We start from the raw sequence: 27,873 nt of genomic DNA on the forward strand, positions 1-27,873 counted from the left end.
TAGAACGATAGAATGATCAATAGAACAATCGATAGAAGAATAGATAGATAAAACGATAGATAGATAGATAGATAGAACGACAGATAGAACACGATAGATAGATAGAACGATCATAGATAGAACGATAGAAAGATAGAACACTAGATAGATAGATGGATTCTATTTGAATTTAAAAATTGAACAAGCACTTATATGCTTAGCACATCTTCCTTCAAGGCAGAGGGTGTTCAGCTTATGTAGAGGCGCAGAGCAATCAGACAGCCTGTGTCTGTGAATGTGAAAACTAGAGTATCCGCAGGGATGGAGGATAACAATTAGAGAGCGTCTGTCAGAGTCAAGCACCCCCTCTCAGCCTTTTTTCCCCATTAATTGGGATGTAGGGAGGCTGAGGGCGGGCAGGTTCAAGAGGCTCCATGTGAATGACAGACCCACTCAGGGGCCTCTTCAGAAACCATCCAGAGCAGATGAGTTTCTGACAAAACGTGATCAACAGCATAGGGTAACAGCTGAGGTGTCCCAAAACCCCCTCCCCCCCATGAACATGCAAATACGCTTTCTCACTCACAGTTACAGCAGTTTGCCATCAGTGATCATTTGTGGAGTGATGAGAATGTAATATAGTTTTGATAATAGAATTTCCCAAAGGAAAAAAATATTGCTCAGATTGCTCTTTAAAGGTTCAGCCTTTTCATATGAGAATCATTTTATCTAGGATGGATGGATGGATGGATGTGCTTTCTTTTTAATCTTTCAAAGTTGTAAATAAAACAAAAATGATTGGAATGTGTTTTATTTTCTTCCTTCCTTTATTATTCTACCGTATGCATGTCACTAAGCAGAAACTTTGAATGTCTGGTATTTCATATGCAAAATGTGAATTGCCCATTCATGTGGCAAAAGCAAAACAAACACTTGAGTTTCTTTGTAACTTTGCTATGGACAATGAGCAGAGCAGAGCAGAGGGTGAGAAAGGAAGTTAAGAGCACTTGTTAAGAGGCTAAGAGTGTCAGCAGTGGGGATATGATATATCAGTTCAGTGCTAAATGGGTTCAGTGTCCACTATCACCTCTCAAGACCTTGGACCAAATGCTTGAGGCTAGAAAAGCTGAACACTGCAATAAGAGAAAAATCTCTTTGTCGAAATAAAGTGAAATCTTCAGTGCAACAGTATGATAGATTCTAGGTTTTAACCTTTTTAATCCTGCCTGTTTCCTTTGAAACAAACACACACAGTCTCAATGTTCTGGTTACACACTTCTGGAAGGAGCAGAGAGGAGATGGGAGCAGGCGGGCTTGTCTTGACAATACACACCAGTGTTTTCCTGTTGAACACAAAGGCTATCTGTCACTGCAGGCCCCTTCTGACTCACTCCTCCTAGATGTTAATTTCATGACCTTCCCAGCAAAAAAAAAAAAAAAAAAAAAACTTTCCCTTTGGTACTCACTGCAACTTAAATCCCCCTCCAGGCAAAATTGACTTCACACAAGTACTGCCATGCTCTCTGAATGACACACTCTCTAAAAATATCCTCTTCACCGGCAACGGATTGCTGTTGAGCTCTATTTCCTGTCAGCACACACTAGGACTAGATGGTGAGATGGGAGATGAAGGGAAAGAGTGAGAGTGAAGGCACAAAAATGCTTCAAACGTGGGGTTATCAAAAAGCATAGAGCAGGAGTTGCGATACACATCAAACGTACCTCAGGCTCCCTGTTATCATGCATACATTAACACCCACAATCTTTCTTACACACCCTAATAAACAGAAACACACACCTCACAAATGTGTTATGTTGATTTAACAATCATAAATGCTCAACACACAAACACATACACACAAGATGTGTGCGCTAGCTCAGAGCAGTCAGTTACTCTGATTAACTCTGATTAACCTCCTCACGGATCATGAAGTCTGCCGGGGCCCGATACAGGATTCATCGATCGTAACACTCAGCTGTTTCTTCCGGACTGAAAACGTCTCCCGAATCATCTTTCTATGATCTTACACACAAGAGAGAGAAAACGATTAGCCAAATCAACAGAGATTAATGCGCTAACCATGTGTGTGTGTGTGTGTGTGTGTGTGTGTCTGTGTGTGAAATCCATTAGTCTTCTTTTCCAAAGAAGATTAAAAATGGACTTTCTTTTAATTCTCTAATTATCAGACTGCTCCATGTTAATGTATCTCCAACAAGGCTGCAGCTCTCAAGCAATTATTATGAATATGGCTGATGGCAAGCTAAAAACAAATAGCATATTTAACTGGTGCTAATGACTTAATTACTGTGCAATTCGGTGCCAGTGAACTTATTTTGTATTTATTCACTTCAAACTAAAACAATCACAGAGAACGTATTTCACAGCCGTCTTCAAGGTCAGTCTTGTTAAACTGCTAAGCATTAAAAAGATTGTATCTATTACACCTGTGTGTCCACTTCACATATCTCTCATGTGGTGAGTCAGAAAACAGTTGGATGTGTTTTTTGATTTAAGATATTTTTGCCAAGTGACTCTGTGAGTCACACACCATAATGTCATGAGGCTTGCACATGGCCGTGTGAGTTTCTTTCCTGATGGTGTGAATCCGGACCTCTGTGTGAAATGTGAATTAAGGGCAAAACTCACCAGGAATGGATGTGGTGTTACTCTACCCTTTTTCACTCCTGTCTTGAACCATCTGTTCTTGCTGTCTAATGGATGGTCCTTTATTTGCAGCAAGGATTTTTGGTACCATGGTGGTGAATACGGTTTTACTGGTGTTCATTGCCATAGTAACACAGAATGCCATAGTGATCATGAGAACATGACACCACGTACACACTGCAGCTAAATTCGGTTGTCAGTTCACCTTTTAGTGCTTAATCCCGTTCTGTACACACACAGATCAGTAAAATACGGGAGTGACAACTGCATTCTGCAGCCAAATTAACTCCCGAAAAATACAGGTACACTGTAAAAAAAAAAAAAAAAAAATCAAAAGTTGAGAAAACTTAAAGGTGCCCTAGAACCAGTTTTTACAAGATGCAATATAAGTCTAAGGTGTCCCCTGAATGTGTCTGTGAAGTTTCAGCTCAAAATACTACGTAATATCATTGTGCCTGCTGCACCCATGGTACGGCAGTAAAGTTCCTTGATTATTACACTGGAATGAGAGTATAGTTCCTAGCCATATCGGCCTAGAAAATCGCAACTTTTCATTTTCCGTCGGTCTTAGTACATGATGTAACTACAGAAGAGTCAAGTTTTAAATAGGAAAAATATTGAAACTCTTTGGTCATTTTTGAGCGAGATGCTATTGGTCTCATCAGATTCAATGATCTATGCTAAAAGTGGTACCGCCAGACCCGGAGATCGGCTGAATGGATTCGAAAACGGTAAAACTCAACTGTTTAACTCTAGGGGAGTTGGAAAATGAGCCTATTTTCAAAAAAAGTGGAGTGTTCCTTTAAACAACAAGCCCAAAGCGCTTATAAGTGATCATGGCAACAGAAAGAATGTGAAACAGGCTGTACAAGCATCAACAAAATACGATGCCTCCGTCGACTGTGTTTAGTTAGATAAGTTTCTGAAAATAACGAGTGTTTTGTCACTGTAATATTAGGCTAATTTGGTCACAATAATGGCTACCAAACATGAGAGACGCCAGAACGTCACTATGGTTTCCAAGCTGTTAATCATGGGAGTTTCAAGGGTTTCAAGGCTGAGGCGTGTTCCGTGCACACATGTAATGATAATTTAGGGGATTCACTCCCACATTTAAATGTGGTTGTCACTCCTAAATTTTACAGTGTGTACGTGACCATGACAAACTTAGGCCTGCTGGTTGATGGGATGGCACAGTTTGTTCACATGACCTGTGGCATGAAAAAATTTGAACACAGTAGAATGTCACTGGTAAAACTATGCTTTGATGAAATATTAGTGATGTATATCAACCAGCTGGTGTGGTCAACTACCATATGAAAGGGTTAATGGGGCTATGCTAACCAGCTAAATCGTGACACCTTAGGAACAGATTGCAAACAGACATCGAACCAAACAGTTGTGTGCAAAGCGACAAATCTCTGATGCAATAAACACCAAATTAACTCCAATAAACTCCAAATTAATAGAACACTTTACAGGGGAAGAATTTTGGAAATGGACAAAAAATACAGCTGTCTACGATGATTATTTATTCAAAAGACATAGATTTTCAGCAGAGGGAGTCTCGTATCTTTGTCAGCATTTTGAGCCCGCACATTAAAAATGTATTATTGCTTTCTGTTTCGTCATACCTGTATGCAGAGAGTGACACCTCAGCAAAAACTCTTTGCAGAGCTGTTCGTCAGATGGTCATTTAAATGTTTTTTGTTTTGTTCCCCTGTCATTTACCTACTAAAATATTGAATATAATATATCAATAAAAATACAAAACATCTATAAAAATCAATATTAATCTATCACCAATATTTATCTATGACATACAGCTAGTAAGATCATTCATATCAACAGAGAAATTTATTTATCTTAATACTGGAACACAACTAAGCAATCCAATAACTTATTTGGGAAACAAATAAAAAAAGCTGCATCCCAGGAATTCATATTAGAATGTCAGAGTCATGTTATTATATTGTGCAGTTTAAAGTTGACTGATAGGCTCTGGAAAGAGTGGGGGGAAATAATCATTAGATCTTCTGTTGTACATGATAGAAATCTTTCCTCAAAGAGCTACTCACACCGTTGCCAAGACTGCAGTCCTAATAGTCTCAGAGCAGGTGTTGCCCTGGTAACATACAGGTAGGTGTCTAGAGCCCTGACGGCTGTGCCACATGAGACAGAGAGACAGAGTGCTGCGCTCACATGATGACTGGCAGTCTGAACAAATGACTAGACCGTTGAGACACCATCTGCTTACTGTAAACTGTAAAGATATAAAAGGACAGGGTAAAGACCAATGTAAACATATTTTATATAATATGAGCATTTACTATGGGAAAAATATGCTGTTTGCCTCCCCTGATGGTGTAGTTACAACACCCACCAACAGGGGCTAACTGGCCCATGCTAACCAGTCAAAACTTGACCCCACATACACACTATAAAAAACAGGGTGCTTCTCAATCAGAAGGCTGCATTGTAGTGAGGCTCTGTCCTTCCTAGTCCAGTCCTTCTGAGGCTTCTGGGCTAAACTCCTTCACAACACAGAATGCTAGAATGAGATGATCCACTGGCTACACCATAAAGGATTCTGACACCCATGGTCATGGTGTGAAGATACTAATTAAAACATTTTTTGGAAAATACCTTATATTAAAAATTCTTTGTATTTTCTGACCTTCAATTAATTCAGTACAGTGAATGACAACCGTCAATCATTTCCAACACAATAAAAGAAAACAAAGTATCATTTCCGAAAATATTTTTTGTCTTTCCACCAATTATTTTTTGTGAATTGGAATGTGTGCAAAGGATTGTGGGTGACTGGAAGATGCAAAGGATAGACTTGACGCATCCTTCAAAATAAGTCGAAAGGATGATGCAAAATGAAGGCTTCTGTTTGTTGTATTATTTTTTTTTTTTTTTTATATGATTTGTTATCATTTGCTAGTTTGTTGTATTATTGTTATACATTTTATCGCAATTGTACAATATTATGGTATTTTGGACATGCAACTTAGTTTTATATTGTAAATGAAAAAAGAATAATTTAATTAATTTGAACAAATTCACCATTAATATAGACTGCATCCATTGTGTCCAACATGTTTTTCCTCACTGACATACAGTGTTGGGGAAAGTTACTTTTAAAAGTAATGCATTACAATATTGTGTTACTCCCTAAAAAAGAAACTATTTGTGTTACTTAGTTACTTTTTATGAAAAGTAATGTGTTACATTAATTTCGAGTTACCTTTTCTCGCCTGGCCTGGCCTGGGCTTGCTTGTTTGTTTTTTAATAAAAACAAAAACAGTTCTATTTTTGGCATGTTAAGGCCCTTTCACACCAAAAGTGAAATGAATAAGCCTCAGGCTGAAGGAAATGCACATTTATGTCTATACAGTAGAGGGTCCAGCTCAAACAAACCTTTCTGTCATTCTGGATTAAACAAGAATAGGATACAAGAGAAGGAAGTTCAACACTCTTATTTCTAAATCTAATCTAAAGTAGTTTTTGCTTATTAGTATGGTTGAATTAGATCATTGAAGGTCAGTAGAGAAGACATTTGTTAATAAAGTGAGATTAAATACATAAAGAATATATGTATAATTTAATATAGTTAATTATTACAGGTTTGCGTAAAATTCTGAGATTGCATTTCACTGTTTTTATTCATTTTGAGGAATACTGAATGTTTTCGTGCAAGTAAAAGGAATAAATGTATTTAGTCTAAATACATTTAGTCTAGAACTACAATAACCATCATTTCTACATAACACACACAACACCTTTGCACTTTATTTCTCTGAACATGGGGACAGGAGAGCTGTCAGTCAATAAATGTGAAAAAGTAACATACGTTAATTATTTGAAAAAGTAACATTTTGTTGTAAATTGAAAAAGTAATGCGCTACTTTACTAGTTACTTAAAGTAATCTGATTACATAACCAAAGTCACTTGTAATGCCTTACCCCCAAACACTGCTGACATGCTCCCATCTGGGAAACTTGAAGCTTAAAGAAAAGTGAGAAAAGTGAGAAAAGTTTCCCACTCGTAATTACGACTTTGTGGTGACATTCATGTGCATTCAGCTTGTAAACATAACCTTTCTAACATGACTTGAAAGCACATATAGAATACTACAGACACAATAAACATGACTATGATTTTGACAACTATGAAGTCATATGATGAAATAATTCAGGCCAAAATGTATCCAGTCTGAGGGCTCAACCTGACAAGCACTACACACTTCAGTCTTCAGGTCAAGTCCTGAGAACATGGTTTTTGACATATAAATGAAAACACACACACACATACATATCCAGTACACTAACATCGACCATCATCCAGACACACAGAATCTCTTTCTTGTGCTTCCCTCACTTATTCTGTCTCCCCCAGGACAGCAAGTCCAGCCAAGATCTGAAAACACATTTTCGGCTCTACTGAACAATTGACTGTGAGGGTGCAGAGATGCTTGTCCTTGCTGCTCTCTCTCGCCGCCTCTCCACCTTGTGTTAGGACAGTCCAATAAATCTATACTGCTCTGGCAACATGCCGCTTACACCTCAAGCCTGCTTTTTAGACAACCTTTTTTAGTACAGCCTTTTCCCCCCTTCCCATGCCAGCTTCCTGTGGATTACTACAGACAGATTGCATGCTCAGCAAAGGACACTGAGTCCACAGCGCGCTAGCACTAATGAGCTATCTGGCCCACTGATGGGGTAACCGCACATACCCACGTCAAAGTTGTTCAGTGACCCTCACTAATTGGGCTCTGGCAGAGAACAGCTCCATTTGCCCATGAGGCGTGTAGAGAAGCAGGCTACCTGAACGCGCAATGAACAGAATAAGTATGCACAGCATTATCACATAACTGTCACATAATAACTACAATAAGATGCTTCCTGCAACATGCTGTGAGATTTCTTTTTTCTTTTTATTCATATTGCACATCAGGAATTATGACAATTATTTACACATCAGAGTAAAAAAAAAAAAAAGAAATTGTGAGATTACGTTTAAAATAAAAATGAATGTTAAAGGTGCCGTAGAACGTCTTTTTAAAAGATGTAATATAAGTCTAAGGTGTCCCTTGAATGTGTCTGAAGTTTCAGCTCAAAATAGCCCATAGATTTTTTTTTTATTAATTTTTTTAACTGCCTATTTTGGGGCATCATTAACTATGAGCCGATTTAGGCTGCGGCCCCTTTAAATGCTCACGCTCCCCGCCCACGGAGCTCGCGACTGCCTTAAACAGTACATAAACAAAGTTTACACAGCTAATATAACCCTCAAAATGGATCTTTACAAAGTGTCCGTCATGCAACATGTCTAATCGCATAAATATGGTATTTATTTGGATGTTTACATTTGATTCTGAATGAGTTTGATGGTGCTCCGTGGCTAAAGCTAACATTACACACTGTTGGAGAGATTTATAAAGAATGAAGTTGTGTTTGTGCATTATACAGACTGCAAGTGTTTAAAAAATGAAAATAACGACTGTCTTGTCTCCGCGAATACAGTAGGAAACGATGGTAACTTTAACCACATTTAACAGTACATTAGCAACATGCTAACGAAACATTTATAAAGACAATTTACAAATATCACTAAAAATATCATGTAATCATGGATCATGTCAGTTATTATTGCTCCATCTGCCATTTTTCGCTGTTGTCCTTGCTTGCTTACCTAGTCTGATGAGTCAGCTGTGCACAGATCCAGACGTTAATACTGGCTGCCCTTGTCTAATGCTTGAACATGAGCTGGCATATGCAAATATTGGGGGCGTACATATTAATGATCCCGACTGTTACGTAACAGTCGGTGTTATGTTGAGATTCGCCTGTTCGTCGGAGGTCTTTTAAACAAATGAGATTTATATAAGGAGGAAACAATGGTGTTTGAAACTCACTGTATGTCATTTCCATGTACTGAACTCTTGTTATTTAACTATGCCAAGATAAATTCAATTTTTAATTCTAGGGCACCTTTAAATATTGTTAGATATAGTAACAGTGTGAGATATAAAGTTAAAATTGCACAATTTAAAGTCACATTGCGACATATACTGTTAAGTCGCAATTACAAAAAAACAAAAACACACACACAGGATTTTTTAAAATCCTGTCAAAGTAAACCAATAACTAAACAGGCTCTAATATTTAATGTAGTTCTATCTGCTATTCTTCTTGGTTTTGTTTTTCTCTTATGAGGATGTTTCAGTAGCCACATGTTCCACTCACCATCAAAACCACAGAGAAGACGCTCATCTCAGGCAGGAAGTGGCTGCTGAGGCCAAGTCTTTTCGGTAGCAGTAGATGGCAGAGCAAAGGAAGTGCGTCACAGATCAGACAGTTCGAACTGTGTCTTGGAACACCGCAGACTGACCACAATCTAGAGCGCCTATCTGTAGGAGCACATCTGTATTTCACACAGGAATGTAAACAGGTCACACATCCTTGCACCCAGTGCTCAGAAACCCTGCAATTATCACATGATAAAAAATGCTGTTAAGAAAGAGAATCAACATCAGAGTGTCAGAGTGTTTCCAGAGAAATATTAAGCAGCAGAGCTGTTTCTTGAGCACCAAACCAACATATAAGAATGATTTCTGAAGCATCATGTGACACTGAGTAATGGCCCCCCCAAAAAAAGCTTTGCCATCACAGGAATAAATTTCATTTTAAAATATACTGTATTTTTGTTCAATTAAATGCAGCCTTGGTGAGCATAAAAGACATTAACGAAATATTACTGACCCCAAACTTTTGAACAGTAGTGTATATAAATACATTGTTACACTGACATATCACATTAGAGGTTACCAAATTTAAAAGACATTGAGGGATAATTCAAAATGCTTTCAGTCTTTTTGACATAATTTGGGTGTTTGGGAGCAGTACCTGATCAAATCCACCAGTGAGGGTCGAATCTGAAGCCTCATTAACAAGTGTCTGTGAGTAGTGATGACAGCAGATGGACACTCGCACTTATTCTGGATAAGGAAAGAGGAAGAGAAAGAGAGAAACATAAACACGTAGAAAAGCAGTGTAAGCTGTAATTTATGTAACACTACTTAGCATGCTAAGCAAGCTGAGAACCAGACATAAGTTAGAATGTTGACTCTTGGTAACACATTTTTACACACCCACACACACACATCCCACACAATCTGTTTACAAGCATTAGTGCAGACTTACTTTCAAAGTTACATTTATCTATACTACTGTATTTAATGTATTGTTATTTTTAATAGTCCATGTTTTACAGGCTTTACCAAGCTTAGTGTAATCACATCACAATTCCTTTGTGTGTGTACTGCAAAAGTCAGATCAACAGAGCTGAAATCTACAGGATTCATGCTTCTACAGTCTTCATCTGTCTGGTTCAAGTACATGACATGATGCATAATGCAATCTATGAAGGATTAAATAAACATTATCAAGTCTTTCGGCGCAAGCACCCAACAGCGAGGCCATTTGTAGTTTGATTAGCATACAGGACAAAGCCCACCTACAATCACATTATCAATCACATTTCATAAAAAATGGACTGGTATGATTTTACATGACATTTCAAAAAGATGAATTACTGTTTTAGTCTATAACTGAACTTTTAAAATGCATGTAAACACACTTAATGTCTGCAAGTGTGCCTACGGATTACAATCTCCATCTTTGTAGTGCTAATTTTATACCTGCTACCACAGAAACGTGTGTCAGAGGACCTGGCAGGAACCTGCAAATCTGCAGGGCTACAATGAAGACACTTCAGTAATGATCCACCATCTTTATGAGCTTCATTAGCCACACACACAGAACAGAGGAGCACCTGTGGCAAGCCTGAGCTCCCAAGCCAGGCACTCGCGGCCCACCCAAGTGCATGTGTGTGTGCATTTGTGTGCGGGTTCAAGGCCTACAGCACTGTTGCGCATCGGGGCCTATGAAGCGAGAGCCCTTGATGAGAGACGAGTGGAGCGCTTTACTGTGTGTGAGAGAGAGCAGACTAAACCACAGCTCTACAGCAGGCTGTAATTCACCCGCCACTGAAACCGCCGACAATGCTGCTACCACCGTCTAAGCTGCGCCTGCTTTCATACACATGTACGTGCACACACACACACACACACACACACACACACACAGGATTTCCTTGTTTGTTTTATTGCATACAAAAATGTAGCTTTTGACAGAAAGCAAAATTGTGATCCTACTCCAACGCAGTTGTCATGTTCGAGGGCTGCGATCATGGCTCAGAGATGAGGTTTCATTTCTCCCACTGACCTCTCAGGATAAACTAGAAAAGCCACTTAACTCTGGGGCTCAGCTGCCAAACCTCAAGAGAGTTAGTCAGAGAGGGAAAGAGAGAGAGACAGACAGGGAGTGACAAAAAAACTGACACACACACAAAAAAGAAAAAAAAAAAAAGAAAGAGGAAGTGGTTACTTGACTACAGTACAAGCAGTGTGGTTGTGTGTGTTGCTACACAGTTGTCACATTTAATTAGACATATCAAACTTTTTGAATGCAGGATCTTATAATTATAGGGTTCAGAGTTTCTAACTTGGATTTAAAAACACTATTAAGTCAACATTTGAGTTGTATGTTTGATAGAAGCATCTACTGTGTGTGGTATACTCCTGAAAGTGGGGGAAAAAAAAAAAAAAAAAAAAAATCACTTTTAGTAGATATGCTTATTTAATAATTAGACCCGTGCTGGCAAAAGAAGTCGGAATGAGAAAATTGTCAAAAATGAGTTAATGTTATTTTCACATTCTCTATTAAAAAAACAAACAAACTTCAAAATGTTTTTTTATTTGTTGTAATCTGACAAAAAATGACTCACATGACAGTCAGCGTGAGAAAGATCTTTTTCTTTTTTTTTTTAACAGCATGAGTTTGAAAATCATATTTCATTGGTGCAGATTCATGCCATAGAGAATTTGCTATGAATATTCACAGAGTTGGAATGCTGCACTTTAAAACAATACCAAACCTGTGCCGAGAATAAGCACGAGTAATCCAGAAGCGAGCAGAGAAAAATGGCATTTTTCATGGACAAAGGAAAGGTAGGCTGTTACTCTCAGAAAATGAACAAAGATACTTTTTCTAGGAATTTTGTCCAATCAAATTCTCTCTAGAATGGGAATGGCTATCCTCCTGATACCACCTGCAACTGATTAGCTAGTGGATTCAGGATTTTATACCTAAAGATACTATTTTTTTATAGGTCAGCACTTCACAATATGGTTCAGTTTGTAACATTAATTCATGCATTAAGGTTTGGTCATACTAGTGAAATTTTGTAGACAAATAGTACATTGTCTATTGTCAATAGTGTAGCGATGTATGAAGCACTGCTCACATTTAAGTGACTTTCAAACCAAGAATCTTTCTGTTGGTCGACATGAAAAATTTATTTGACCAACTTGAACCCGTTGTGAAACTTTAGTTCTCACATGAAATTCCTAATTGTGAGGATTCCTATTGAAATTACTGGATTTTTCCCTTGAAAATTTGCAGAACAATAATAAATGTGACTTCAGATGTCATGAACTAAAATTAACATTTTCATGTTAATGCTAATTTGTTAATTCATGTTTGTTCATAATAAATAAAATTAATGTTTATTTATACTACTTGTACTTAAAAATGTACTAGAAATTAACCAAGATAAATAAATGCTGTAGCATGTTGGTCATTATTATTTCATGTTAGCTACTGCATTAACTAATGGTAAAGTATTGGTAAACAAATTGATATTAGTAAAGTGTAACCTAAAAAAGGGGTGAACCACTCAACCTGGAGTTTGGGTGGAACATGTTTTCATGGGGAATACAGGAAAGCAAATGACACTTGTCATGTGATTTAATGGGCCTTTAAAGATATTTTAAAGGTGCCATCGAATGTTTTTTTACAAGATGTAATATAAGTCTAAGGTGTCCCCTGAATGTGTCTGAAGTTTCAGCTCAAAATACCCCATAGATTTTTTTTAATTAATTTTTTTAACTGCCTATTTTGGGGCATAATTAGAAATGCGCCGATTCAGGTTGCGACCCCTTTAAATCGCGCGCTCTCTGCCACCGGAGCTCGCGCTTGCCTTAAACAGTGCATAAAGTTCACACAGCTAATATAACCCTCAAAATGGATCTTTACAAAGTGTTCATCATGCATACTGCATGCATGCGTCGGATTATGTGAGTATTGTATTTATTTGGATGTTTACATTTGATTCTGAGTGAATTTGAGGCTATGCTCCGTGGCTAACGGCTAATGCTACACTGTTGGAGAGATTTATAAAGAATGAAGTTGTGTTTATGAATTATACAGACTGCAAGTGTTTAATAATGAAAATAACGACGGCTCTCTTGTCTCCGTGAATACCGTAAGAAACGATGGTAACTTTAACCACATTTAACAGTACATTAGCAACATGCTAATGTACTGCTAATGTTTTCCTTGCTTGCTTACCTAGTCTGATGATTGTGCACATCCAGACGTTACTGGCTGCCCTTGTGTAATGCCTTTCATAATGTTGGGAACATGGACTGGCATATGCAAATATTGGGGGCGTACACCCCGACTGTTACGTAACAGTCGGTGTTATGTTGAGACTCGCCTGTTCTTCGGAGGTCTTTTAAACAAATGAGATTTATATAAGAAGGAGGAAACAATGGTGTTTGAGACTCGCTGTATGTAATTTCCATGTACTGAACTCTTGTTATTTAACTATGCCAAGATAAATTCAATTTTTAATTCTAGGGCACCTTTAAATATTGTTAGATATAGTAACAGTGTGAGATATAAAGTTAAAATTGCACAATTTAAAGTCACATTGCGACATATACTGTTAAGTCGCAATTACAAAAAAACAAAAACACACACACAGGATTTTTTTAAATCCTGTCAAAGTAAACCAATAACTAAACAGGCTCTAATATTTAATGTAGTTCTATCTGCTATTCTTCTTGGTTTTGTTTTTCTCTTATGAGGATGTTTCAGTAGCCACATGTTCCACTCACACAAATATCTGTCAGCATGTCACGCCCTATATCAGTCTTTTACCTCGTCGAATTTTCACAGAAAGCTGAGCTAGCTTACAGCTAGCTGGCTGACAGAATTTAGACCTGTGTACACTAGACTATGAGTCCCTACAAATTTTTGCCACATGTTTGTATGTGTGTATTTATCAAGAGGAAAGAAAATGAATAACCCTTGGTGACATTTTGGAGTACCTCCATGGCTTTGCTTCCTCTTTACCAATCTGTAGCAATTTGTGAGCAAAAGAGCAAACATCTGGATGGTCTCATTACAGCTGTGTTAAGAGCAGTCACAAAGCAGCTCACAGTGAGTTGGAGAAAGAGACTGTCTAAGCACATCGACTGAAATCCTCAAACACATTTTGAATCCATATTGAGCACCACATCTACCTTGTGAACTCAACGTACATTAGATCTGTGAACTACGACTCTAGTCTTGCACTGACCTGTCTGTCTCACAGACTGGAAGTGAGCCAAGAGTTGCTAAGGCTAACATCAATATTATTATTGTTAATAATTAATGTTAGGGATTTTAACAAACCTCTAAAGCCCAAAGTATACTTCACTTTTTACTCGTACGCGAGGGTCAGCGTACAGCGCGCATGACGCCAATTTCGTCATCAGAAGAGTACGTGCGTACTGTAAGTGCACCGTCGGATCTTTGTAACTGCACGTACTTTGTACGCATAGGTCGCACATGTGCATTTACATTTTTTTTGCAGTAATTAGTTTATCCACAAGGTGGCAATCATGCCCTGGGGCCATCAGTTCACAAGGTAGTCAAAGAAAACCTGCATAAACAGAACAGACCAGAACGCATGCAAGCTACAGCAACAATGGAGGCCTACATAGGCGACAGATTGTGTGAAGAGGTTAGAAAGTACCCTTAATTTGTACAACTCTAGCATGAAAGAATGCAAAGATATTAACTTGGGTTGTAATTGCTCAAAACTGTGCATACGTCGAATGTCTGTGTACGTGTACGAGTCAACTAAAGTATACTTTGCAAGGCTGTGCGTTTGACTGTAAAAACAAAAAAACAAAGTATACTCAGGGCTTAACCCTGAATATTTTTGCCCGTAGCTCAAACTGTGTGGGCTTTGCAAAAATATGTCGTCAAAAGATGCTCTGTATCCATCATAAGTGCTGATTATGAGTTTATTTTATTCCATCTCCCTCTACATTGGTTTCTTTTCTTGTATTACACACTCATCTTTCATCCATCTCTCTCGATCTTATTCTCCCCAGACGCTTTAATGGCCTGATGAGCATAGGCTGAGTGGGCAGCAATACGATAGAGCTTTGTGACCTGCTAACAAACAAATACATACACAAACACTCAGTCACACACTGCTTCTAGCAGCCTTATCTGTCCATCTCTATGAGCAGGGATTGACCAGACACTGATAGCACTTCTCAACAGCTTATTACTAAGAGCAGGCTAAGACCAAATACATGTTTTCTATGTCCTCTACATTGTGCAAAACAGAGACACATTTAATAAATAAAGAATTACTAAAACTGGATTCATGCATAAAACACAATTATTGTCCAATTTATTGTCCATTGTTCATCCCACAGTGACAATTAACTACATGAGCAGCACTGTACAATTTCTTTTCCATCCAAACATATTCCAAATCCACACACACAAAACATGTGTTCACTCTTAAACCCATTTCTCACTGAATCAGCTGAAGCCAGAACGGCTACCGACTTTGTCAACATAAGTGAATACAAAGAGAGATAAACAGACCAGAGAGAGAGAGAGAGTGGGAAATTGCTACTGAGGCCAAGTGCGTTGCGCCGCAAGCCTGTAAATCACCAGATTATAGCTTTTATGAGCACTGCTCGTGTGAAAATAATTGCTAATGTTCGAAGAGTAACCAATGGAAATCGAGGTAATGGAGCAGTTTATAAATTCTGATTGCTATACATGGAAGACTTCCAGCCCATCTACTTTGTTATTTACAGCCTATAATAAAAAATACTTGGAACTGCACAATGAGTGCGCGGCTGTTATAATCAATAATAATATTTATTTATTTTTTTGCAGAAGCTTAGTTTACGTTCTGTTATTTTTAGCAAGGCTGCAGGAGAATCTGCTGCCAAGTCCTAAATTAAAGGTCAGTGTGACTGAACACTTTATTTTAGTAAGAATAAGTAACATGAGGGGGGGGGGGATGTTTTTACATCACTGTAATTAGGAAATCATTTAAAAGGAAGGCTGAACATGGGTTAAACTAATAATTCCCTGCAGGATGCATGAGTGACTGTGTGTCTGTGTCTGTGTGTGTGTGTGTGTGTGTGTGTGTGTGTGTGTGTGTGTGTGTGTGTGTGTGTGTTACTGGTAAACCCTACATTACGGGGACAAACCCCATAAAGACAGCAATATCTGAAATATTAATAGCTGAAAATCAAATAGCTTATAAATCATATACAAAATATTTTTTTTTAAAATGTAAAAATGCAGAAGGTTTTCTGTGCTGGGTAGGTTTAGGGATAGGGGATAGAATGTGCAGTTTGCACAGTTTAGAAATCATTATGTCTATGGACGTTGAATATGAATATATGCACAAACACCCAAATACCACAAAATAGTTGTTTTCAAAAGAACACAGTATTCCTACTGGCCTAGTTGGAGTGTGTTGGTCCTACTCAGAAGTGTATGCACAATTTATCACACTCATCTCAGAGATCATGGTGTTCATAATAAGCTTTTCTAAGTCTCAAAGAGTGTCATAGCCCACACAGATAACTCGCTGCTTTTTACTCTGAGGTGAAAACACCTCTTCAGTATTTAAATCATCTGTGGTTTAAAAAGAGAAGCACAATAGTGTCAGGGTGATGTGGAGGACGTGTTTGTGTGTGTGAGACGGTGAGAGAGAAAGAAACAGAGAAAGGGAAGTGTGATCACACACACACACACACACACACACACACACACACACACACACACACACACAAACAGATAAATATATTAAAAAACTAGAAGAATAAAGTGCAGTAAACGGTAAAACTATTTGCACTACAAACCAGTGTGTTTACAATTAGGACTATACGTTAAAATAATATGGTAAGAAGAAGTACCAGTTTGCAATATCAAGCAGCATAAAGAGACATTTTGTATAGCTAATAATAACTGGAAGTGGATGACACTGAAAGTGCATTCAATTTACAAATGGCTGTACTCACTCGTACCTGAAAAATACTTTTTTTTTAAAGTGGATATAGCAGCACAAAATATACACATCATTATTCTAACACAGCAGCAATCAGTATTCAGCTTTGCATGTAAGATTATGTGTCTCTGTATTTCTTATGCTGCATATCGCAATATAAATCTGAACTATTTTCCACCACACACACAAAAAAAAAAAAAGCTAAAAATAGGGCACTCCCACATAATGTCATACACAGAAAAAACACTTTTATGTTCAATATCTCCTCATTCTGCAGTTCCAAGAGACCTTTTTTTTTAATCAGTGTTTTTCCTTTGAGGGAGGATGAGGTATATCAGTAGTTATCAGACTACAGACGGAGGAAAGGCTGTAACAGTCAAAATCACTATTGTGGGCTGATTTCGTACACATACACGTCATTCTCGCACCACAGCACTGCCTTCACCTACCTAAATACTAACACTCCACATACACACCAATCCACTTCTCTTTCTCACAAGACAAGTGCCGTGCCAGCTAATGTGTGGTTATGACCCATCTTCCTCCCTTTTCCTTTTTTCTTTCTCTTTGCTGTATTCTGTCTTTTGTTTTTCGCTCAGTTCATCGCGTGTGAACTTTACTTGTGCTGTTGTGGGTTTAACTGCCCCCAAGATGAAATGTGTGAGAGAGCGTGTTCTCCAAACCTCAGACGATGATAAGGTGCATAAAAGCGTGAGACTGTGTTTATGTGTGGTGAATGCATGTGTGGCATCTTACATCTCATGGACTAGTATGGGTAGAACAGAAGTAACAAGCAAACAAAGAGAAAGCAAGAGATGCAGTGTATTTTTTTAGCTTCTACACTCTTCTGACAGCCCTCGATACATTCACACGCATCAAATGCGATGACAGTGGTGGCAATATGTGCAAAATCTAATTTGTCACCTACACCTACACAGAGAGAGGAGCACAGCTCCTGGAACCGTAAACCTCTGCTTATCACCCACACTGTAATACTGAAAGTAAGAAAAAGTAAGAAAAAGTAGAAAGACACACTACATTAATAGCATTCCAAAGAAAAATTAAAGACACAGAAATACAATCTTAAACTGATAATGCACAATAACAGAAAATACACTGTGTATATGCCCTCAGTTGCCATGACAACAGCAGCAGATCATTTTGTGCAGACAAGTCAAAGGCAACAAAGAGAGCAGGAAGGACATGAAAGGGAAAAGAGAACTGATAACAATTTCAACAACACATGCAGTAGCAGCTTGCAAGAAAGAACATCAATAATTCAAGCAGTTGGTGTGATAGAGTGAAAAGAAAACTAACTGCATAATCTCATCAAACCGGAACAGTTTACACATCAAGTTGCTAACAGCCCAAAATCAGCCACTGAGCGTGTCTGTGTGTGTTGAGTTCAGAATAAAAGGAGTTTTGGGTGAGGAGAGTTACAGGAGATTTAGGTTATGAGTTATGAGTAGTGCGGTAAAGTGTGAGTCTGAGTGTTGCAAAAGCACACAACAGAGGAAAAAAAGCTTACAGAGGAGACAGCATGTGGTTTCTGGTCTGTGAGGTTTCACAAGAGCAAACGTCTTTCTTGCTCACTCAGCACTTAGAGATCATTGCACTAAACCGCAGATGAACCTGTGAGATAACCTTCACACAAACACATTTGCACATACTCTGGAGTAGAAAAACAACCTTAAAAATAAACTTGTGGCTGTACTATGGCACATGACAACATGCTAATTTGTGAGAAAGCAAAGAAAGATGAGACGAGCAAGTGAGAACTTGTTTTTGTTACTTTGACCAAGATAGGTGTGCAAGATGTGAGTGCATGCGTGAGCATTTGTGGTGAAAGTAAGATGCTTTCGTAAGAGGAATTGGTTTTGTTAGCCTCATTATTTCTGCCGACACGATGATTCTCACAACCGCATCTTCTTTCCTTAAGAACAATAAAGGAACTGACACAACTAAGTTTAGACAATAAAAAGCACAGCAGAATAGTATTTAAGAGATGCTATGAAGTAGTTATTTTGAGTTTTTGAAAGAAGCATATCAGATGCGAATCTATCTGAAGATAGTAGAATCGGTGGACACGTCTACATGAACAGTGCCATTTTGTATTGGCAGAATGATTCAGATGACGCTAAAAGATCAAAAGTTGAAGGCTACAGTTCACAAATTACACACTCACAAAGACTTTAATAACGTACAGTGTACTACAATTAATACTGTCAGTGTCGGACCTCCCTATACGCAAACTACACAAGGTGCGTAGGGCGCCGAAACACCAGGGGCTCTCAAAGATCATTTAAATAGAATAGTACTACATAATGTAAACATATTTTTTTATAAAATGCAAATATAAATGCAGATTCATGTGGAATTTTTTTTTTTGTTTGCCCTTGGACATCTGCAGTGCGACATACTGGGTTAAATAAAACAATGTATTTATTGAGGAAGCATCCTTCAGGTATGTGCGATTGTGGAATGGAAGAAGAGTCAGTGGAGCATGTGATTTATCACTGCATTAAATATGAGACAAGGTTAAAAGATTAGTTAAAGAAATATGGGGTGAGTGTGTTGAACCTTAAGAATATATTAAATGAAGAGCAGATCAATAAAGCTGTATTTATTTTTCTGGAAGGATTAATGGAAAGAATTTAAATGATTAATTTATTTTATGTTTAATTTAATTTTTTTATTAATTAAGTAAATACTAGGCTGCGTCTGAAAACTGGAAAATGCTGCCTTCTGAGGACACATTTCAAGGTAGTAAGGCATCAAGGTACGTCCCAATCCAATGTTAGCTTCACTTCCTGTCTCATGAGATACCTTGCTCAGATCGATTTTTGAAGGAAGCATAGATGTATCCTTAGCTGCCTTTGATATCCCACAATCCTGTGCTTTCCATTCTGTCACAGTTGAGCTAGAAAAATAAAGAAAGTTGCGTTTGCTGCTCAGTTTGTGTATAAATGTACGATTTTGACCAACATATTTCAATTTTGATATAATTTCTATTGAGAAATTACTACTGTAATAATTAAATATTTGTTTAGTTCTCACCAAAGCTCACGCTATATTGCTGTAAATCATTAACTGTTACGCTGCCTCAGAAGTCTGTCCGAAATCAGTTTCGTGAGGTACCTTCATGCACAAACGCTGCCGTACAAGTCATTCTCTTATAAGACGGCGAGGCAGCAAGACAGCTACCTAGGTTTTCGGACGCAGCCCTAATCTCTGGCCCACACTCCAGTACAGCAGGTGGCGGATTTGCACCTTAATTGTTAATTGCCTCCTGCCAATAAAAATAGAAGAAGAAGATCATGCAGTGCGGCTTGACATGGCTTCCAAACGAAGCTATCTGTCCAGAGCAGAAAAAAAGAAAGAAAATGCACTAAGAACGAAGTACATATTTTTGTAACATTTTAAAATGAATATTTAGAATTTAAATTCTTATTTAGAAATCTTATCATTTAAACTATACTCCAGTCCAGGGGTGCATTTGCCGAAAGCACCGTTAGCCAACTATGGTCACAAGTTCCATCATTATCAGCATAGTTCAACGAGTCAGTGTTTCCCAAAGCCATGGTTCCAACGAACATTCGCAAAGAGCATCTCAAAGTTGTGTGGTTGGAACGACAGCTCTTGAGCTGTGGTTAAAAGCATAGTTTTTTTTTAATGACATGTGGACTTAATAAATCTGAATATTGAGCAAAATAAGCAAGCTGACATTCAGTACAGTCTATATCTTTTATCTTGAATGTAATTTATGTCTTTTAGTTTGTCAAGAAAGAAACATTTTTGAAGAGTGTGCATGTGCGTACACGCTCTATACATAGAACGAGCCTATGATTGAATCAGGAAATAAAGCAAAATAACTGAGGGAAAACTGAGAATTAGTCCACAAATGCCATGTCTGTAATGTATAGCAAAAAAAATCGAAAATTCGATCTCAAACGGACTCATTAAATAAAGTTATTACTCCACCACATGCATGATATCATTAACAAACGCAATTGAACGACAAATTTGCAACAATATAGTTTTGGGAAACATGCGTCATACTATGGTAATTAAGCAGCAAGTTACGTTGCTCTCCGGGTTCAATTAGTGAACTGTTTTATTAGAAATGTCCCATGATGAAATGCCATTTTCAGTTTGTGTCAGTATACATCAATAATCAAAACATATTTGTACATGGTTTAATGTATAAGAAATAAACATATTCCTGTTCAGTTATGCAAGCTGTCATAGAAGTCTGTCAAGCGCTTTAAAAACAATGCTCAACTAAAGTTAGTAAACATCAGAATTACTGATGTATTTTCATATGTTAAGTTAAGATGCTTTGAAAGCAGTTGGGTGGGGGGGTTCATTTCGACAGGGGCCTCTTCACAAAGTTTTGCTTAGGGTCCCCCAGAAGTATAGGACAGGAACTGAATACTGTCAGCCAAGGACATTTTTATAGAGCTGCTCAGTCAGGGTGTCAATTTGTAGGCCAACCTGGAAGGCTAATTCACATGGGTTCCCTTGGGAATTTCCTATGAGATTTTAGAAAGGCGGCTATGGATTTATGAGTAAAATTAGGTCTGTGGTTAACATTACTAGATGAGACTTTCATGTTTTGTTCCAGAACATAAAATTACACACAGTCAAAACCTCAAACATGAAGCCATTGTGTTGTTTTTTTTTTTTTTTTTTTTTTATGTAAATTGCTATATAAGATATAACAGTTTGTCCAGCATGCAAACTTACATACTTGAGGTAGTTGCAGTCTTAAATATATGTATATGTCGCACTTTTCCTCATCAACCATAAAACTTGATTAACCACAGAGCACTCAACTGTTACATTTAAATAACATATAATATCAAGCTAAAAGGATAGCCGAGGTAACTTAATGACCAGTGGATTGTAAAAAAGATCTAATCAAGACATTTGTAAATTTAACAATTTCCTTATCTAGTTCTGATGAATTTGACAACACCCTCAATATATCTTCCTGAGAATGGGCTTTAGACTGTACTGCTTTTCCAATGTACTGTATTATGAGCAGAGCAGTTTATCGCAAATTGCTGTCAAATAAGAAAAACTGTCCAAAAAATGTCTTGCATTTGACTTTTAGATTGCTAAGGGTGAAACATGCTTGCACATTTACCCTCATTAATGAATACTGCTAAAATCACATTTGTTTCATAATGATAATCATATAACTAACTACATCACCTAATCGAAACTTTAATATAATGTCATGTCTCTTTACTTCAACGAAGATGCGCATTTCATGTTTGCTCTTGTCTGCCTCTGTTCTACAAATGAGCACTGACTTGCAGAGCTGATGTAAAAGCATGAAAGGCAATGTTACGATACAGACAAGAAAAGAGAAAGAGTAAGAGAGAAAGATTGAAAGAAGCCTGCAACTGCTCCATGATGAAATTTGTTGTATACTGGCAGCAAGGGGCCCTAGTTTCCATTGTGGAGTGAGTGGAGGATGAATCAGGGAGTGTAGCCCAGAGTGGTTGTCTTTCCCCAGGGTTGACATTCACACCTGCAGGGGCCTCAGCTGTGAGCTTCATCCTGCTGTTGTAGCCTAATCTCTTTAATCCAGAATTATCCCAGCAGCCATCCACTCACTCCATCCACACTTAATCCTCCCTAATCCCACCAACTCCACACTCACTCAGCCAGCTGCAGACACACCGCTATCCTTATCACTAAAAGGGAGTGTGTATGTGTCAACAGCAACTGTGATGCCTTGTATTATCAAATAGCACATGTATGCTTCTCAAAAATACAGTTATGGATCTGATTGGAGTGATGGTATTTCAGATAAATTCAGCACCTTTTTAACTAATTATCTGATATGTATAAGTACCTATGCCAGTAGGTGGCGACAAGTGACTGTCTTTATGAGTGAAGAATCACTGAATCAATTTGTTCAAAAAATGATTAATTCAGGAACAAAACGTTGGGTTATGCATATAACTACTGTTCACAGAAGAAGAGAAACAAGGTACAACACATGACTATAGAATATCACGCTCTTGCGCCATTCGCTGAAGAAAGGCCAATGACGCATGCCAATGTAGGAGGACCTACCTGCCAACAGCATATAAATGTGGTCAAATGCGTCATTCCCCTCTTTCAGTCCAGCTCTTCACCGAGCCTTCAACTGAATGGGTATCAGAGGTGTTGTACCTTGTTTCCCTCCTTCTGGGAATAGTAGTTATATGAATAACTCAATGTTCCCATTCAGTCAGTTCACTAGGTACAACATATGACTATGGGACATATATTCACGCCCTGCAAAGTGCACTGAACTAAATGTAAGGGACCAGCTTCGCCACATACACCTTTTTCTTTATCAAAGGAGGCATGGCCCCTGGTTTAAAACCCCTGCATTAAGCACAGACTGAGCCAGTAAAAGCAAACAAACATGCAGTGATGCCCAAGCAGCACAAATGTCCACCACAGACACCCAAGATTGCCATGCCCCTGGTAGAGTGCGCAGGCACCCTGCAGGCAGAGCCAACTCTTTACTCTTATAAGCTATTGAAATAGTCTTCACAAATCAATGCAAAAAACACTGTTTGGATAGCGGCTACCCATGGACCGGGTTAGCAAAGCATACAAAAAGCTGATCAGAAGAGTGCATAGCCTGTTTGTCAGCACAAAACTTGCACAGAGCACAAATAATGAAGTCTCCTGTTTTCCTCCGAATCATTAGAGAGGTTTGACAGAGGCTGTTTGAACGAGAGTGCACTATTCGCTCCCGATATGACCTTAGGCGTATACGCCGCATTAGGATGCAACACCACTTTTGACCCATACAACGCAAATTGCAAGCATGAGGGATGCACCGAGAGCGCATGGAATATAATTTATAAGACAGCATCCTTATATCCAAGGATTCTAATGGCTCAAACGTAGGTTCACATATAGCCTCCAGAACTACCCATGACGGCACCATTGATTTTGCAATGGGTCTAAGACGTATAGCCACTTTAAGAACTGAATGGCAAGCAGGTGCACGCTTGGCACAGCACAATTAATGCCCTCATGACAAGCCGAAATGGCTGCCAAATAAACTTTTCCAACATGGAATCGGAGCGACCTTCCTCCAACAATTCCTGTAAAAAGTCAGTATTGCCACAATAGGGCACTGATATGGTGATAAAGACCTTCGCCCACACCAAGCTTCAAACATGTGCCACTTCAACGTATAAAGTTGACGGAACCTCCTGTGGGCTAGGAATCTGACTGCTTCTTCCCTGCAGAGAAAGATCTCACCTTTGTCGGAGACGGACCATTTATTTCCGACCCCACCTGCTGTTTAGGCTGCATGTGCATCAGCCCAGCCCCCCCAAGCCCCCCCTAAATGGCCTCTTGTCTGGTGGCAGTCGGAAAGACAGCCTAAACTGTAAATGTTGAGCAATGAACCCCTCCTTGGCAATGAACACCTCAGAGATTCCATGCCTGAAACATGTCAAGAACCTTACCAAACAAGCCGGATGGATAGATCGGTGGGCGGAGTAAAGCATTTTGATCTCACTCAGGTAGGTTTGCCAGGGTCAATCAAAGATGATGCCAAGCCACCATAGTGCTAGCCATCACATGATCCAATGACACTAACACGCAACGTGTTGTACGTACTACGTAGTCTGCCGTGGACCATACTTCTCCCGCACATCGCATGGCCTCCCCCATCATGGCCACACTCAGTTTCTTCAATTAAATAACCTGGTATGTCTGCAGCAAGGACATAGTGCTCAATGCTCTAGCCATGCAGGCCTGATCACTATAAATCCAGCCAAGCCTTTTGTACAAGAACCAGCACAGACCCATTGGAAGAATGGGGTTATCTGCAATGCACCATGGGGGGTGACATGGGATTCGACCACAAAGGTGTCAGCTCTGCTATGCAATCCAGATAAAGCGCAGGCATGTTCTTACCATGGTTTACACAGGGGACAAACGGAGCCCACAGAAGTGCAAGCTTATCTCTATTGGAAGAGGGGTACTGATAGCTCCACTGACAGCTTCCCTGCAACTCTTCGATACACATTAATGAAAGAATCCTCCATTACTTCACTTCTACCCTCCACCTCGGAGGGTGGGGGGGGCGTGATTTGCCCCACTTGAAAAATGTCGTCAGAGAATTCCTTCAGACACTCATGACACTCAAAGCTGAGGAGGCAGTCAGAGGAACACTGTCGTGATCAGACTCTCCTCGGTTTCCACACGATCGTCGCAACTCTCTGTGGCCTCCCCAAAAATGGATAGAGGCACATCTGAATCAACACCCGAAGACAAAAGCGATCACACACTCAATAAATGCTACATGCCGTTCGAGTGTGGAACGATGGAGCTGCTGGCAGTGCGCACATGCCCTGGGGTTGGAGAGAGACACCTCAGCATGGACAACACCCAAACACACCAGAGAGTGCTTGTGAGTATCCTTTTCTGACAGCAAATACCTACATGCCATAGGACAGGGTGAGAACCTTTGATTAGACATTCTTTAAAAAATGTTATTAGCCCTTTGTTAGCTAAGACCAATTTGAGCTAAAAAAAAAAAAACTTTCTCTTTTTATGCCTTTGTTTCAACAAGAGTCACCACCGTGGGTTTTGTGAATGTGGAGTGATGGTGTTCTAGCAGCGTGGTGAAGAGCTGAAGTACAAGTGGAATGAATCATTGGCCTTCAGGCATGAATAAAAGTGTCTTCAGCGATTGCAGCGATATCCTATAGTCATGTGTTGTACAGAGTGTACCGACTGAATGGGAACAAGTGGCTGTCATTATGAGCGAGTCATTGAATAATTCAGTCAAGCGTTTCATTCAAAAACACACCGATTCATTCAATAATGACACTACTGTATTGCTTGGAGATGCGCAATGAGTAATTATGCTTGGCCTTTGTTTTGAAATTTTTTTTAATGGGCGCAAAAACATTTCGTATAACAGCAATATCACACTTACAATGATGCTGTTTTTTCCCCTCACTCATACCAGGATCTGTCTCTCTCTTTACTTCTTTCCTGCTGCACTTTCGTCGCCTTGTCCTTTCTCTTATTTCTTGTCACTGTCTGAGTTCTCTATAGGAGGCAAGCAGATAGGAAAAAAAGAGAAGGTGAGAGACAGATCAGTGCCAATTTGTGTCATATATTAACAGGATGGAACAAGAAGATCTTCATCTTTCTCATTCTCACTGCTGAAATGACAGTTCATTACATTTTTACTTTTTGAATCAGCTGAGTGGAGTGTGACAAATCTGCACTTTGTGCACAGAACTCACTGTAAAAGTAGAAATCAAATGTTTTTCTCCTCACTGTCACCCTTTATCTTCTTCCTTTAGCTTAGAAAAACCATTTAAATATAGCACATGTAATGAGATATTTCTTAGGAAATCCCAAGTTGGTTGCTCTATTGTGAATGTGATAAAAGCTTGATTACACCCTTAAAAAAATAACTCTAAGTGTAATTTTACTGCAGGGCAAGCAGCTTGTTTCGTCCGCTGTTGTTGTTGTTTTGTCATTGAAATTTTATCCTCTGTACCCCTGCTGTTTATTGTCATTATCATTATAACAGCTTGGTTGATGAGAAAAGCCACTCTTGGTAATTAGGTGATTAATTACTAAAGTGACCCAGTGTGTACTGGAGTACAGCAGATGCATAATGAGACATGTGCTGTTTATTCATACCAGCGATGACAGGCGTTAGTGTCCTCTAATGGTCCATTTTTAATGGAGCCGTTATCAATTGAAAGCCTGCTACTAAGTTTATCAAACTACTTTCTCGATGGACAGTGTTCATATTGGAAAGACAACGTTTGAATGTGTATAGAAAATAGGGTGACCACCATCAAACAAACCAAATGTGGGACGATTACTAAGTTTGTGTGGGACAATGTGGGACATGTTTCCAACACTAAAACATAACCTGAAGCTGTTATATAATGTCTAACTTAATAACAACATTTGTATTCTGCCTTTCAGCTGATAAAAATACTTTGTTATTTAGTCCCTTCCAGAAAACACCATTCCATCACAATGTATGTCTTTATTTTACATGTCATTTAAATTAAATATCACTGACCCTAAAGGCAGCAGGCATCATGCAGATAACTATTTTTGAATTAGGTGACCAGATTTCTGAAATGAAAACTGGGGACATTTCCTATTTTAGAACAAAAATCTCATTTGTTATTATCTATTTAAAAAACAGGGACAATACATTTTTTAATGTTTTTGTTTTTAATTGTTGTGGGTTCCTTATAGGCTATTATTACATGAATAATTATGATTTAGTTTCATTATTAAGATTTTTGCTCTGGTTTAAATACAACCAAAAAAACTTATACACGATTAACGTTAATAGTAACCACTATAAAACCAGTTCTAAACAATACTGTTATAGCCTAACATTCGTGTGACTTTACAAAAACATATTACATTTTAAAAATAAAACATAAATAAGCCTATAAGAAGATAAATATTTAACAAATATGTTTTAACATTATTGAATTTAATATTTAAATTTTCAAATGCTGTTTTTAGCTACTGTACAGAAATTAGGTTACAACTGTTTTAACTTTTAACTAATTTTAACTATTACTTATTTTAAGCAAAAAGTATGTGTATTATTTTATTTTATTTTTTATTTATTCATATCTGAGTGTACCTTCACCACGTAGTTAAGACTTGTGTGTGGAAATTGCTGCGTTATGACTGCGGAACGTTTAAAATTGTGCAAAACAATCTCGCACCCTGTTGAGGCCTTGTTATAAAACATACAAACAGTTTGAATAGTTAGTATGTTACTAACCTTGAAACTGATAACGATGTTTATTGTGATATTTGACGAAAATGGCGCTTTGCTCTGGTCCAGATCCAGATTACGACGTTCCTCATGAAGTAGCGGCGCGCGCGCGACCAAGTGTAGCTGCACAGCCCCCTCTGTTGGAGAACATGATCACTACACAATTGGTCCAGCAGGCTGCTGTAT

At 38.5% G+C, this 27,873-nt stretch overlaps 1 long non-coding RNA gene across 2 annotated transcripts; it reads right to left on the reverse strand.

Annotated features, from left to right (window-relative positions):
• Positions 1–556: 556 nt before the first annotated feature.
• LOC125264781 lies at positions 557–27,873 on the reverse strand. 2 transcript variants are annotated; one of them, XR_007184121.1, is made up of 8 exons: positions 27,694–27,873; positions 25,849–25,964; positions 9,560–9,651; positions 8,900–9,137; positions 1,894–2,002; positions 1,702–1,756; positions 1,446–1,586; positions 557–1,322 (listed from the first exon to the last, which is right to left on the reverse strand). It is a non-coding gene; the product is annotated as an uncharacterized LOC125264781 (long non-coding RNA). The 2 variants fall into 2 exon arrangements; XR_007184120.1 differs by having other exon boundaries at positions 1,446–2,002.

This window comes from Megalobrama amblycephala, linkage group LG3, assembly GCF_018812025.1.
Source record: "Megalobrama amblycephala isolate DHTTF-2021 linkage group LG3, ASM1881202v1, whole genome shotgun sequence".
In the NCBI taxonomy this organism is placed as follows: domain Eukaryota; kingdom Metazoa; phylum Chordata; class Actinopteri; order Cypriniformes; family Xenocyprididae; genus Megalobrama; species Megalobrama amblycephala.